The sequence below is a fragment of the Camelina sativa genome, chromosome 19 (genome assembly GCF_000633955.1).
Source record: "Camelina sativa cultivar DH55 chromosome 19, Cs, whole genome shotgun sequence".
Taxonomy (NCBI): Eukaryota; Viridiplantae; Streptophyta; class Magnoliopsida; order Brassicales; family Brassicaceae; genus Camelina; species Camelina sativa.
Window position 1 is genome coordinate 15,636,121 of NC_025703.1, and position 16,645 is coordinate 15,652,765.

A 16,645-nucleotide genomic window follows, 5' to 3' on the forward strand; every position below is an offset into this window, starting at 1 on the left:
CACAAAATCTTTTGATAGTAACTAATGTTAAATTTCCCAATGTATTTCATGGAAGTTTCTTTGACACATGTGACACACCATGATGTAGCCTCTGTCTAAAAGCTCCTATGGATCTATCAACAGCAATTTATGTTTTTTCAATCAATCTATGTTTGTTGTAGGCTAGTGTTTGATTAGCCTATTTTATCCAACTATTAGGTTGATAACCTTCTCCTCTTTATCTCCTTTTGAGATTCAACGAATGGTAACAAGTATGTTTGCACAAAAAAAAGGTCTATGACCAACTAATCAAAGTTGAGAAATTATAATCATGGTAATATATGAATCTCAAATAATTCAAAGAAGAAAATATAAATTAAATAAAACAATCTAAAACTACTACAATAAATTTTAAAATAAAATACTAGAAAAAGAAGATGCATATATTAATCTTCCATTTTTTTTGGGTCAACATATTTATCTTACCTATTTCAAACTGAAAAAGTAGAAAGTAGGAGTATATTATAGTTTAAAAAATAAGGAAAATTTTTCTTCCCATTAAAAAAATTGACCAATAGAACAACGTTGAAAGCAATATATGTAAATAAATTATTTTTTTAGATAAATAATATGAGACGATCTATGTTTATATAGAAGTGAATATTTATATTTTTCAGAATTAATAATTTTCTATATATTTTCTTTAATTTATTTTCTATTTTATGAGAAAATTTATTCTAATGAACCTATTGTTTTTTTAAAAAAATTTTGCTTCTCACTTTCTTGTAAGACGTACTATCGTTCGACTATAAGAACACTTTCTATTTAGTTGATCTAGTATTATATAATCTTTATTGTTATCTTCCATTTGTGTATTCATCTTTTTTTTATGATACTTGTCCTGCAAATTAATCGAAATAATAATAACGCCGTGAGAAATTTGTTAATATCAAAAACCTTAGTTATTATGCATTAGAAACTTTGTTAACATTTCAAAGTCAAAGATTGCGTATTATGCATTATGAAATTGAGAAACGAAACAAAATTCAAAGAAACGACGACGAGAACATGTGGTAATATGAATCTTTTTATATAGTTTCTTAGATTAGACAACAAAGAAATTGCCTTCGAGACTTGTTTAAGAACGATGATGTGTCAAACAAAAGGTTAATAAAAAACGAAGAAGAAAAATTTACCAAGAAAAACAAAGCTAGTCGAAATTATTTTGTTTGGTGAAAAATATGTCATCCTCTATCTGCTTATATAGAGGAGTGTATTTACATTCCTTTTCCTTTAAGGATTAACAAAGTTTTTCAAAATATAAAAAAGATTACAATTATCTTATACATCGTTTTACCAACCTTGAAAACTTTGATTTCTGATCGTTAAAATTGACATGTGTCATGATTTGATGAGTTATTAACTTTGATATATAATTTCTGATCGTTAAACCTGACACGTGTCACGATCTGATGAGTTAATAACTTGAATATTTAATCGTTAAAACTGACACGTGTCACGATCTGGTAGTTTTTAACTTTAATCTTTGATCGTTAAAACTAACACGTGTTACAATCTGGTGAGTTAATAACTTTGATAACCAAGCTTTATATAATAAGATATCCAAGATTATAGCCTCACAGCTACAACTCTTTCACCCAAAATAGTTGTAACATCCGCAAACCGGTTATTGTCTTTTTAGAGTGGGTGTAAACGACACCAGGAGGGGGGTGTCGATCGACACCACTATTTCTGGGTTCGTCGGGTTTTTTTTTAATTCGCAATTTTGGTTGGTTTGGTTTGGGTTGGGTTATCTAAACCGTGTATTTAAAGGAAAGGACGATCCAAGTCGAGGGTTTTGTTCGTATTGTCGTCGTTAAGTGAGAAACAGAGAGAAAAAGGAGAGAAAGCGTTGGATAGTGTTTCTGTGAGATTTTGGGTTTGTTCTTGGTGCATTTGGAGAGATCTGTGGCTGTAGTAGGGAGAGCTGTTGCTGGGAACGAAGGAGAAGCTTCTTGAGGCGTTGTTTCCACCGTTTCTTAATCAAATCTTCCTGCAAAAGAGGTGAGTGCTTGAACATGGCTGATCTAAAGCCTGAGATCTCCTTTGTTTGGTTGTTTCTTGTTTGGTTGTGTTGTTTGCTTGCTTGGGTTTGTTGTTTTCGTGTTTCCCATAGGTTCCTGAGGCGTTTGGGAGAGTTTGGGACGGTTTTTGGATGATTTGAAACGGAGAATCGACGTTCGGATTTGTGCAGTTCGCGTCTGCAGAAGCAGTGTCGATCGACACCAGTATGGTGTCGGTCGACACCCTGTTGTGTTAGCGTCGATCGACACCAACCTGGTGTCGGTCGACACCATTCTTATCCGATGATTGAGTTTTGCCTGGTTTGATGTGTTGATTGTGTTTATTTGCTTAGCTTAACATTGGAATCTCAGTTGCTTGTGTGTATAGCCCAGTAGATGGGAGGATGGTCTCACTGAGTGTTTATGACAATACTCATGCATCTCAATATGTGTTTTGTGGTGCAGGTAAAGGCAAACTGTGATCGTGGAATCAAGGCGATGAGGAGGAGGATGTTCTAGAGGCTTGATTGATTGCGGTCTAGCTATTGTTAGGTTGCTAGTGTTGAGTTGATAGAACATTGTAGGATGTTGGAACTTGGTTATTTGATTGTTGGTTCTGGATTATTACATTGTTGGTTATTGGATTGTAATTGTTGGAATTCTTATTGGTTTAATGGAATCTTTTTGTTATTTGCTGTTGTTGATTGTTGCTAGGTTGTTAGTGGGTATGGGACCACTAGTGAGTTAATAATATTAATAATAATAAAAAAACGGGAAGGGTTGTTTCATTTTGGTATCAGAGCCCTTACGGTTCCAGGTCTAGGGTTCACTGTGTTTTTGCTGTTGATGTTTAGAATTTCATGCTAGAGTTTATTATGTGAGTTAGTAAATTGTGTGTGGCATGAGATCCTAGAACATCCTCTTCGAGCCTGCTTTGTGATTCCACGGTGAGTTGTGTTCTTGTGCAATTAGAATTATTTGTTGCTTAGCCTTCTGTTCTTGGTGATACAGATGGTTAGAGGTGGGGATGCTGTTGGTCGCGGGCGTGGTCGTGGTCGTGGTCGTGGTCGTGGACGTGGTCGTGGTCGTGGTCGGGGACGGGGACAGGTTCCCGAGGCCAGTGAGAGTGTGATCCAGAGCATGGCCAGTGAGGAGGTAGCGGAGTCACAGGTTCATCCTAGTGTGTCTGGAGAACAAGCTGGTTTGGGTGACAGCAGGGTGGATGGGCCCGGTGTCGGTCACAGTGTTGCCCCAGGTGTGAGAGTTGCAGCGGAGGGTGCTCCAGGCAGGGAGGATGTCTTTATGGGCTTGCTAGCTCAGGTTTTGGCGCGGCTTCCAGCAGCAGTGCCGCCAGAGGCTGGTGGGCAGGTTCCAGTAGTGCCGCCAATGGTTGGTGGGTGGGACCCAGTGGTGCCGCCAGTGGTTGGTGGGCAGATCCCAGCGGTGCAGCCTGTGGCGGGTTTGCAGGCAGGTGTGCAGCCAGGGGCCGAGGTAGTGGATGCTCAGTATGTGCAGATGATGGTGCAGCTGCAGCGAGTGGGAGTGGGGTCTTTCTCGGGAGGTATGGATCCGAGTATAGCGGATGAGTGGAGGGAGCGGATGGAGGATCTTTTTCGGTCGCTTCGGTGTCCCGACTAGTTTAGGGTGGATTTGGTAGTGCACTACTTGTCAAGTGATGCACGTGTGTGGTGGAGGTCGGTGACAGCACGGAGGGAGTTTAACTCCAAGTATTTTCTATCAGGAGGCTCTTGATCACATGGAGGCACGGTTCTTGGGGTTGACTCAGGGGGACCGTACAGTGCGGGAGCTAGATGCAGAGTTCAGTCGGCTTGTGGGGTATGCAGGCCGGGCTTGGGAGCCAGAGACGGCTCAGGTACGGAGGTTCTTGTTGGCTCTGCGGGATGATCTTAGGACTCGGTGCAGAGTGAGGAGCTATGCTACGAGAGCGGAGCTGGTTGAGGTTGCAGCTGGGATAGAGGACGACTTGAGGTCACAGGTGGTTGTGGTCAGTCCTTCGGTGCAGCCAAAACGGTCCCAGCCGCATTCTGTTCCTAGCAAGGGCGGCAAGCCTGCGCAGGGGCAGAAGCGGAAGTTTGATGATATACAGAGATAGAGGTACGGGGGTGCAAGATGCTTTGGGTGTGGTAGTAGGGACCACAAGGTGACCAACTGTCTGTAGAGAGGTGAGCAGCGGGCAGTGACGGAGCAGCGGGCGGTGACGGAACCGCGGACAGATACCCGAGTGTGTTACTACTGTAGGGAGACGGAGCATATCAAGCCTCGTTGTCCCAAGTTGCAGCAGATGGCAGTAGCAGCGGTGCATGCTGGAGGTCAGCCAGGAGTGCAGCAGGGTGTGCAGCCGGTGGGTTGGATCGAGCCGACGTTGCGAGTGTACTCGACTGTGGAGACCGGTGGCACCAGTGCAGGAGCGATCACATGTATAACTTCTGAGATTCGAACTTGGTCAATTCAATAGTTTAGATTATGTCTGTTTTTGCTTGTGATTGAATGATAGGTTCTCAACACATGAGGTTTGTGTAGGGACCTTGTCGGTGGGTGGGTTTATGTCCCACGTTCTGTTTGACTCTGGAGCAACTCATTGCTTCATTACTCCGGAGTGCGCGGAGAGCGCTAGTATCAGCGGATATTCCAGTGAGAGCACGGGTGTTGTCAGGGTTGCAGAAGGGAAGTTCCTGAGAGTTTTCGGTCAAATGAGGGATGCGGTGATTCAGATTGCGGGGGAGTCAAGGTCGGCAGATTTGATTATCAGTCCAGTGAAGTTGTATGATGTGATTCTGGGTATGGATTGGTTGCATCGTCACTGGGTGCATTTGGACTGTTACAGGGGCAGAGTTGTCTTTGAGCGTCCAGAAGGGAAGTTGGTTTTCGAGGGAGTGAGACCAACTTCGGGGAGTCTCGTGATCTCGACTGTGCAGGCTGGGAAGATGATCGAGAAGGGGCTTGAGGCCTATTTTGTTACAATTTCGATGTCGGAGTCAGTGGGGCAGTCTTCTGTTGGAGGTATTCGGGTTGTGGAGGAGTTTGAGGATGTGTTCCAGTCGTTGCAAGGGTTACCACCATCTCGGTCTGATCCCTTCACGATATAATTGGAACCAGGGACAACGTCGTTGTCTAAGGCTCCCTACAGGATGGCTCCAGCAGAGATGGCAGAGTTGAAGAAGTAGCTGGAGGATTTGTTGAGTAAGGGTTTTATCCGTCCTAGTTGTTCACCGTGGGGAGCACCGGTGCTATGTTGTTCACCGTGTGTTTGTTAAGAAGAAGGACAGGAGTTTCCGGTTGTGTATCGATTATCGGGGTTTGAACCGGGTCACTGTGAAGAACAAGTACCCTCTCCCGAGAATTGATGAGTTGTTGGATCAGTTGAGGGGTGCTACTTGGTTCTCCAAGATTGACTTAGCATCGGGTTATCATCAGATTCCAATACATGAGGCAGATGTGAGGAAGACTGCCTTCAGGACGAGATACGGGCATTATGAGTTTGTGGTGATGTCGTTCGGTTTGACAAACGCGCCAGCTGCGTTCATGAGATTGATGAACAGCGTGCTTCAAGAGTTTCTATACGTGTCAGTCATCATTTTCAGCAACGACATCCTGGTATATTCAAAGAGTCCTGAGGGCAGTTCTGGAGAAGTTGCGGGAGCAGAAGTTGTTTGCTAAGCTGAGTAAGTGCAGTTTCTGGCAGCGGGAGATGGGATTCTTAGGCCACATTGTTTCTGCAGAGGGAGTTTCAGTTGATCCCGAGAAGATTCAGGCCATCAGAGAGTGGCCGAGGCCGCAAAGTGCCACTGAGATTCAGAGTTTTCTAGGGTTAGCGGGTTACTACAGGAGGTTTGTTCCGAGTTTTGCGAGTATGGCACAGACGATGACTAAGCTTACAGGGAAGGAGGTTACATTTGTGTGGTCACCGGAGTGTGAGGCGAGTTTTGCAAGTCTCAAGCAGATGTTGACTACCACACCGGTGTTAGCTGCCTGAGCAGAATGAACCCTACGTTGTGTATACAGATGCTTCTGGAGTGGGGTTGGGTTGTGTGCTTATGCAGCAGGGGAAGGTTATAGCCTACGCTTCGCGGCAGTTACGGAAGCAAGAGGCTAATTATCCTACTCATGATTTGGAGATGGCAGCAGTAGTATTTGCTCTGAAGATTTGGAAGTCTTATTTGTATGGCTGGAAGGTACATGTATTCACAGATCACAAGAGTTTGAAGTACATTTTTACTCAGCCTGAGCTTAATTTGAGGCAGAGGCGTTGGATGGAGTTAGTAGCGGATTATGATCTGGACATAGCTTACCATCCTGGTAAAGCTAATCTGGTTGCAGATGCCTTGAGTCGGAAGAGGGCAGCGTCGGCTCATGAGCAGGATATGGAGGCGTTGGTAGGTGAGATTAGTGCATTGAGGTTGTGTGCTATCTCATAGGAACCTTTGGGTTTGGAGGCAGCTGATCGAGCGGATTTGTTGAGCAGAGTACGATTAGCTCAGGAGAGTGATAAGGGGCTGGTGAATGCCTCTAAGGTTGCGGGTTCGGAGTATCATGTCTCTGCTAATGGGACTATCCTTGTGCATGGTCGGGTCTTTGTGCCTAAGGGTGAGGATTTGAGGCAGAAAATACTGAGAGAGGCTCATTCGAGCAAGTTCTCTATTCATCCAGGAGCGACCAAGATATACCGTGACCTCAAGCGGTATTATCACTGGGTCGGGATGAAGAAGGACGTAGCCGACTGGGTTGCGAATTGTGATACTTGCCAGCTAGTGAAGGCTGAGCATCAGGTTCCTGGTGGATAATTGCAGAGTTTTCCCATTCCAGAGTGGAAGTGGGATATGATCACGAAGGACTTTGTGGTGGGATTTCCAGTGTCGAGGACGTTTGATGCGATTTGGGTCATTGTGGACCGTTTGACTAAGTCTGCGCACTTTCTAGCCATCAAGAAAACTGATGGAGCAGCAGTTTTGGCTAGGAAATACGTGAGGAAGATAGTCAGATTGCATGGTGTGCCTACTAGTATTGTGTCTAATAGAGATTTCAATTTCACCTCGATGTTCTGGAAGGCATTTCAGGCAGAGATGGGCATGAAGGTGCATATGAGTACAGCATACCATCCTCAGACGGACGGTCAGTCGGAGAAGACGATCCAGATTTTGGAGGATTTACTGAGGATGTGCGTGTTGGATTGGGGTGGCCATTGGGCAGATCATTTGAGCTTGGTGGAGTTTGCTTACAACAACAGCTACCAGGCAAGTATTGGGATGGCCCCTTATGAGGCATTGTCTGGGAGGCCGTGTCGTACACCGTTATGCTGGACTCAAGTGGGGGAGAGGAGAATATATGGTGCGGATTTTGTTCAGGAGACCTCAGAGAAGATTTGGGTTCTGAGGCTCAGGATCGGCAGAAGAGATATGTTAATAAGAGAAGGAAGGATCTTGAGTTTCAGGTTGGTGATAGAGTGTACCTCAAGATGGCCATGTTGCGGGGTCCGAACAGGTCATTGACAGAGACTAAGTTGAGTCTGAGGTACATGGGTCTGTTCAGAGTGGTTGAGCGGGTGGGACCAGTGGCATACCGGCTGGAGTTGCCTGAGGTTATGCGTGCGTTCCACAAGGTATTTCATGTGTCGATGCTGAGGAAGAGTCTTCACGAGGGTGATAGGTTGTTGGCTAAGATTCCTGAGGATCTTCAGCCCAACATGACTTTGGAGGCGAGACCGTTGAGGGTGCTCGGGAGGAGAGTCAAGGAACTTCGGAAGAAGAAGATTCCTTTGATGAGAGTCCTGTGGGACTGTGATGGAGTAGAGGAGCAGACTTGGGAGCCCGAGGCGAGGTTGAAGACAAGGTTTAAGAAGTGGTTTGAGAAGAAGGCCGCAACTTGAACTTGTCTAGCCGGATCCAAGTTGTAGTCCGTGGCTGGAGCGGGTACGGAGTATTCCAGCTCATCTCTTTTGATACTTGGTCGTTTAGGGGTGGTTGGTTATGCGACTAAGTACCAAGATGAGGTGGTGCTCGGGATGCGGGTTGATGGCTTGGATTGTTGTATCTTATTTTTTCTTATGTATTTTCGTTGAGGTTGTAACGATTATGATATTTTTTTTTAGATTAATAAGATGAGTATTTTTCTTTATGTTTGACTGTTGTTGTCATGGAAAAAAAATAGCTCAGGTTTCTATTTTTTTTCTTTATGTTTGATTGTTGTTGTCATGGAAAAAAAAATAGCACGGGTTTCTATTTTTGGAAAGTTTCCATAAATAGAAAGTTTCCACAAAAAGGAGGTTTCCAGAGTTAGAAGGTTTCTAAAAAGGGAAAAAAAATTGTGGAAATTGTTGAGGTAGATCTAGTCGGGAGATACTCGATGGCATCAGACTTGTTTGCTCAAGGCCGTGAGGGCCCAACTCGTGTGATATCGATAGTTCGATGGACTTTGTGGCCAGAGAGTGGGAGTGGTATGTTGCTTCGGAGGACGATTCGAGAGCGCGCTTGAGGGTGACGACCCAAGTGCGCGCTTGAGGGTGACGACCCAAGAGCGGTATATTTGAGACTCCGTGGATACCATAGCTGTGAGCCGCGGCTTGGCAGTGAGCTGGTATGTCTCGAGGGTTGCGAGCAAAGGGTGGGGGGAGTGTGTGTGAGTGACTTCCTCGATGCCCTAGCTTAAGGCGGTTGGCCTGATATCGAGTCGGCCTGATTCGTTGGTTGCGACCACGGATGGGGAAATAGCGTCTTGGATGTGAGTATATTGGCTAGATGGAAACCTCGGGGTTCAGTCAAAGGTGTGCGGCTGTTGCAAGAGTCGCACGGGAAACCTAGGCTGACGGTGTTCAGTCCGGTCGGAGGACGTGCAGGCCGTGTTGACGGTGGCACGGAGGTCCTTGACGGATGGACGGTGCTGAGGGATTCGAAGACGAATCCTTGTTGGTGGGGAGAATTGTAACATCCGCGAACCGGTTATTGTGTTTTCAGAGTGGGTGTCAACCGACACCAGGGGGGTGTCGATCGACACCACTATTTCTGGGTTTGTCGGGTTTGTTTTTAATTCGCGATTTTGGTTGGTTTTGTTTGGGGTTGGGTTATCTAAACCGTGTATTTAAAGGAAAGGATGACCCAAGTCGAGGGTTTTGTTTGTGTTGTTGCCGTTGAGTGAGAAACAAAGAGAAAATGGAGAGAAAGCGTTGGAGAGTGTTTCTGTGAGATTTTGGGTTTGTTCTTGGTGTTTTTGGAGAGATCTGTGGTTGTAGTAGGGAGAGCCGTTGCTGGGAACGAAGGAGAAGCTTCTTGAGGCGTTGTTTCCACCGTTTCTCAATCAAATCTTCCTGCAAAAGAGGTGAGTGCTTGACCATGGCTGATCTAAGCCTGAGATCTCCTTTGTTTGGTTGTTTCTTGTTTGGTTGTGGTGTTTGCTTGCTTGGGTTTGTTGTTTTCGTGTTTCCCATAGGTTCCTGAGGCGTTTGGGAGAGTTTAGGACGGTTTTTAGATGATTTGAAACAAAGAATCGACGTTCGGATTTGTGCAGTTCGCGTCTGCAGAAGCTGGTGTCGATCGACACCCTGTTGTGTTAGCGTCGATCGACACCAACCTGGTGTCAGTCGACACCAGTCTTATCTGATGATTGAGTTTTGTCTGGTTGGATGTGTTGATTGTGTTTATTTGCTTAGCTTAACATTGGAATCTCAGTTTCTTGTGTGTATAGCCCAGTAGATTGGAGGATGGCCTCACTGAGTGTTTATGACAATACTCATGCATCTCAATATGTGTTTGTGGTGCAGGTGAAGACAAAGTGTGATCGTGGAATCAAGGCGTTGAGGAGGAGGATGTTCTAGAGGCTTGATTGATTGTGGTCTAGCTATTGTTAGGTTGCTAGTGTTGAGTTGATAGAACATTGTAGGATGTTGGAACTTCGTTATTTCATTGTTGGTTCTGGATTATTGCATTGTTGGTTATTGGATTGTTATTGTTGGAATTCTTATTGGTTTAATGGAATCTTTTTGTTATCCGCTGTTGTTGATTGTTGCTAGGTTGTTAGTGGATATCAGACCACTAATGAGTTAATATTATTAATAATAATAAAAAAAAACAGAAAGGGTTGTTTCAATAGTTTCCCCCACTCAGTCTGCCTTTGTCTCCAAACGTTTAATTTCTGATAATATATCAATTTCTCATGAAATGATTCATGCTCTGAGAACTCATCCTTCAATTTCTTCTGAGTACTTGGCAATAAAATCTGATATGTCCAAAGCGTTTGACAGACTGAAATGGAATTATCTTCGGGAGTTGTTATTGGCTTTAGGTTTCCATCATAGGTGGGTTCAATGGATCATGTTTTGTGTTTCCACAGTTACTTACTCTGTCTTGCTAAATGATCAATTTTATGGTATGATCTCTCGTCAAAGAGGCTTGAGACAGGGTGATCCTATTTCTCCCTTCCTCTTTGTTCTTTGCACTGAAGGTCTTACCCACATGTTGAATAGAGCTGAGATTGATGGGTCAATTCAAGGAATACAGTTTTCTAATTTTGGGCCATCTATCCACCATCTTCTCTTTGTTGATGATAGCCTTTTTAGCTGTAAAGCTTCTCTCTACCAGGTTAACAATCTTCAAAGTATCTTACGGTCTTATGGTGACATGTCTGGTCAACGGATTAATGTTAACAAATCTTCAATAACTTTTGGCTCTAAAGTAGATCAGCAAACTCAGATCTCTATAAAGATACTAAACGGAATTCACAATGAAGGTGGTGCAGGATCTTATTTAGGTCTTCCATAATGCTTTAGTGGAGTAAAGGTAGATATGCTTGATTATGTCTTTGATAGACTGAAATCTAAGCTCTGAGGATGGTTTGAATGTTCTCTATCTTTAGGAGGCAAGGAAATACTTGTGAAAACAGTAGCTCTGGCTTTGCCTGTTTATGCAATGACATGTTTTAAGCTTCCTATTACAACTTGTCAAAAACTTACCTCCGAAATGTCTACTTTTTGGTGGAATTCAATGGAACATAAGAAAAAAAATCATTGGATAAGCTGGGATAAGTTATGCTTAGCAAAAGCAAAAGGAGAACTAGAATTTAAGGATCTGCAAGCTTTCAATCAAGCATTATTAGCTAAGCAAGCTTGGAGGACTTTACAAAACTCTGATTGCTTGTTCGCTAGGATTATGAAAAGCAGATATTTTGATAACAATCAGATATTAACAGCAGTAATGGGATACCGACCTTCTTACATTTGGAGAAGTGTTCTTCATGGCCGAGAAATTCTGCTGAAAGGGATCAACATAATGATTGGCAATAGTCAGAATACTTATGTTTGGTTGACATGTGGCTCTTAGATGATGGAAGAAGAAAAATTACTTTAATGAAAAATATTTTTATTAATCTGGATTTGAAGGTATCTACTCTAATTAACTTGTTCACGAGAAACTGGAATCAAAGTTCATTAGAGGAATTATTTTATCCCAGAGACATGGATATTATCTTAGCGAATAATCTAGTGATATCAAAGTCAGACTTTTGGAGTTGGATGCATACTAAGAGTGGAAATTACTCAGTTAAATCAAAGTATACTTTAGCAAGTCAATTGAATAAATTGAACCTGATTTCTGAAGCATTAATGAGGCCCTCTATTAATGACCTAAAGAACCAAGTGTGATCTCTACATACTTCTCCAAAAATTAAAAATTTCATCTGGAGAGCTTTAAGTGGAACAATTGTCGTTGTAGATAGATTGGAAAGTAGAGGATTGAGCAAAGATTTGAGATGTCAATTTTGTGGACAGGAAAAAAGAATCTATTAATCATGTTCTTTTATCTTGCTCAATTGCTAGACAAGTATGGGCGCTGTCGGAGATTCCAACCCCTGAAGAAGGTTTTGATAAGGTCTCTGAATATGCTAATATCTCCTATTTCCTTTCTATAGATAAGAATCAGAAAATCCCTCATTATATTAGAAAAAGTTTCCCATTGATACTTTAGTACCTCTGGAAACACAGAAATGAGTTCTTTTTTTTATGGAAAATCAAAGGATATAATGGTTTTGGTTCTCAAAATCAGAGAGGAAGCAACGTTATGGGTTAATGCTCAAGGTTTAGAAACTCGACAGGCTAGTTCCAAAGTCTTCGATAGAGGAAAGGATTCACTGGATTGGATTAATCCTCCTAAGTCCTGGTTGAAATGTAATATTGGGATGGCTTGGTGCAAAATTGCTAATACAGGGGAGTTTTCTTACGTTTGAAGAGATTGGAATGGCAAAGTTAGGTTGCATAGTCGATGTTCGTTCTCTAACATTACAAGTTTGTTAAAAGCCAAGTTTCAAAGTATCATGTGAGCTATTGATAGCATGGTTAATCATAATATCAATCAAGTGATCTCTTCTGAAGCCTTTGAAATGATCAATGCAATCAACTGTCCTCAAGAATGGCCTTCTTTCCAGTTTTATGCATCAGAAATTTAAAGAGGTTTCTGTTTCATAAAAGAGTGGAAAAAGGAGAATGCACATTCACATTCCAATCAAGGAGCTACCCTTATTGCCCATAATGTGATTAAAAAAAAAATTCAGTCGTATGTAGCTATGGGACCTCCAAGGTGGCTTAACACTCTTTTTGCTTTAGAAGAACGGAAAAATATATAGGCTTGTCTTTGGCTGCTAGGTTTGACTTCGTTATAAGTTTAATTATTCAGAAGAGGTTTGATAGACGTTTTTTTTTGTCTCTACCCAGTTTTTTCTTTCAATAAGTTGACTTTCTCTGACTTCACTTATCCTCTTTCATCTTATCTCGCTACTTTCAATCTTTTTGTTTCTACTGCAATAGATATTTTCTTCCTTGGTCCTGCTGTTCGGATAACTTTTGCAGTAAACTTAAGATTTTTATTACCTCTTCCTTTTTCTTTCTTAACCTTCTCTTCTCATATATATAACCTCTTCTAGCGTTTTCAAACCTCAACGTTTTCCTTCTTAGAGAGCCTAAATGGAGAAAGATCTGTGGGATGCGATGCATTAGGGAGAGATGACCCATAACTTTTAATTCCAAACTCAGATTATGAAGATGTCTTAGCAAGTAACAGGCTAAGCTTGATAGCGAGACCACTTAATCATGTGGATCAAAATTTGTTGGAAGTGGCAGCAAATCTTCCTACAGCCTGGGGGCTAGCATTTTCGGTTCATGGCAGAGTTCTTGATGACCATTTTATCCAGTTTCGGTTCCAGTCTGAAAGAGATCTGACATCAATATTACGACGTGAACCATGGAGCTTCAATAAATGGTTTGTCGCCTTGCAAAGATGGGATGACTTACCACATTTGGATTTCTTAACGTCCTTAGATCTTTGGGTTCAACTCAGGAGTCACCCTATCTCCTATGTTTCTGCTAAAACTATCCACATGATAGCTAGATCCTTAGGGGAAATAGTGCAGTTGGACTTTGAAGACTCGGCTACCAATCATGTTTCATTCCTCCTAGTGAAAATCAAGGTTTCCATAACTGATTGTTTTAGGTTTTTCAGAAGGGTGAGGTTTAATTCGGGTGACAGAGCCATGCTTGGCTTCCAGTACGAGAAGATGAAAAAAAATTGTACTAACTGTTGCATGATTATGCACCCTACCTCTAGATGCCCCTTTGAGCCTATCAATCATAATCATTACAACAACCAAGATGATCAAACTGAAACTACCCGACCCATTTTTTTAAAATATATATAATAAATAATAATAATAATAATAATAATAATAAATAATAATACTCTATAACCAGTGGTCTCATACCCACTAGCCACCTAACCACAATCACACCAAACATCGGAAATAACAATACCAATAATCCAATAACCAATATTAAATAACAAATATTAATTCTATAATAAATAATCATCCACATGAATCAAAGAACCAGCAATCCTAACCAATGTTCTAATGACCCAATTCTAGCAACCTAACATAACCAGACAACCACCAAATGAGACACTAGAACATCTTCCTCTTCATTGCCTTGATTCCACGATCACATTTTGCCTTTACCTGCACCACAAACATACATTGCAATGCATGAGTATTTTATAAACACTCAGTAAGGCAATCCTCCCATCTACTGGGCTATACACACAAGCAATAGAGATATCTCTAACCATCAACCATCAATCACCAAACAACAATAACAAACCAGGACCAAGCATCGACCGACACCAACATTGCATCGATCGACACCAGAATGGGGTTGAATCGACTGACATCAGGCTTGAATCGACCGACGCAAGTTACACTTACATGGACCGACACGTACACTACATCGACCGACGCATGCTCGACATAGCACGAAAACCCTAAGTTTATCGCGCCGTCCTCGCGGTTGCATCGACCGACGCACATGCCGAGCATCGTTTTCCCCCGAAGCTTCTCGCCGAATCTTCATTCCTACAACCACAAAACTCGATCCCAAGCCACAAGTAAGCTTCCTAACGTCCAACATAACATTCTAACAAGCCTAACAACACATAAACAAGCAGATCAGAGAAATCTCCAGCTTAGATAAGCCATGGTCCTGTACTTACCTTTGCCAAGATGATTTTGAACTTTAAACAAGCAAGAAAACACTTCCATGAAGCTCCTACAACGATCCCAGCTACATATATCTATAGGAACAACTTCCAATCTCCCAAAAACCTCAAGAACGGTCAAGAACACTTTTCTCTCTTTGTTTTCTCTCAAAAACGGCTAAGCACGACTAATGAGACAAACTGCTCGATTAAACACGACTTAAGGGTTTCCTAACCCAAAACGCAGTGTTTAACTTAAAACTGGTCCGCGAAAACCAACCTTGCATCGACCGATGCACATAGTGCATCGACCGATACAACCCCTAAACCGGGATTTCGGTTCACGGATGTTACAACACCAAATTTGCTGATAATCAACGGAGAAATGATGGACTAGAGGATCTGGACTCTACCCCTATCTCACAACAATCAAGTCATGTCGCTCAAGTCCCTGTTTTGATTCACGAGAACCAGAATCCTCATCCCAAGAAACGATCAGGTCTTACTTTGCCTTAGCCTTTCCTCATTTTGAACTTTCGGGTAAAGACGAGTCTATAGGATCAAATCTCGATGGTGGATCTCCTCCCAAAATGCAGTCTAAGTATGAAGTAGGAGAATGTTCAAAAAGAAAACTGGATGTTAATCCAAAAAAGGAACTCCCAATGAAGAAAAGAGCAAGTTTGTCGGACCATGAGAGAGAAGATAATCACAAACCACCTTACCCTCCTTGATTACTATACTCAGTTCTGTCAAGGTTACTTTTTGATGTGAATAGTTCTCCCCTTAGGTTAGGCATGATAGCCTATGGTTTAACGATTTTAGTTACGCAGTGTGAAGTTGGATGACAATCAGAAGATTTGGCTCCTTTAGCCTTCTTTTGGTTTTGAAGTTAAAGTCATCTTAGCTCCTGTAATTTTTTGGTGAATCTTCAGTTTTAATCCCTAGTTCTGGTAGTTTTAACTCTCAGTAGTATGTTCAAGTTATGTTGTATCTTGTAATCTCCTCGTTGTATCTGTAATCGGTGTGGCTGTTAATAACCTGAGATCTTCTTCTTGGATTTTAATAAAATTACCCCTTTGTGAAAAAAAAAAAAAACACAATTAAACCTCCACAAAATTAAATTTAATCCAAAAATAGATATCAATTTATAATCATCATATATATAAAGTATATATGCTTCACATAATCACATTGGTAATTTTAAATATGATATATTATATAAAATCTCAATATAACTTTATTTTAAATATGATATATTATATAGATTCTCAATATGGTAAAATATACAACATAACTTTATTTTAAATATTACAACAATATCACAGAAAATATTTTTTATTTGAAAAGATACTAAATTTTCTTGCTTACAAATAATAACATTATCTCTCTTTTAGTAATAAAATTGTTTCCTCTTAATATTTTTATTATTTCAATGTGTTTGTTTTAAGTATGATGTTCTTTTTAAATCTGTATTTGATTTCATCGTTATCTTTTATCATATTTGACCTAATATGGTTTTATTCCAAAAAAATGTCTTGTTATTGACTTACCACACAATATTTCCCAAGATTTATTTCCATGTAGTGTTGTTATACAATACCACAATTATTATAAATTTATAACAAGAAGAATTTGGTTGTAATTGTAAATCTAAGTTCTTCATCAAAATGGGTTTGTTAATGGAAGCTATTGTTGCTTCGATATTGTTGTCCTTGTGTTTTGCAATAACAGGGTCAGCTCCAGAATCTGCTCTCATTACCAAGCTTCCTGGTTTCAACGGCACTTTTCCATCTAAACACTATGCCGGGTAAAATTTAATGTTCCTATGATGAAGTTTTGATTATATATTTTTTTTTTCAAAATAGTGTTTAACCTTTCATTTCTTATAAAATGTTGTGTGTGATCTAAGGTATGTGGCAATAGATAAAGAACGTAGTAAGAACCTATGGTATTACTTTGTGGAATCAGAGAGAAATGCTTCAACAGATCCAGTTGTGCTTTGGCTTAATGGTGGTCCAGGTTGCTCTAGCTTGGACGGATTTGTCTACGAGCATGGTAAGCTTTACATAGCTTCTCTTGTGT

The 16,645-nt window shown here is 41.4% G+C and overlaps 1 pseudogene; it reads left to right on the plus strand.

The window, feature by feature from the left end:
- The window catches only part of LOC104766452, a 3,253-nt pseudogene continuing 2,838 nt past the window's right edge, over positions 16,231 to 16,645 (plus strand).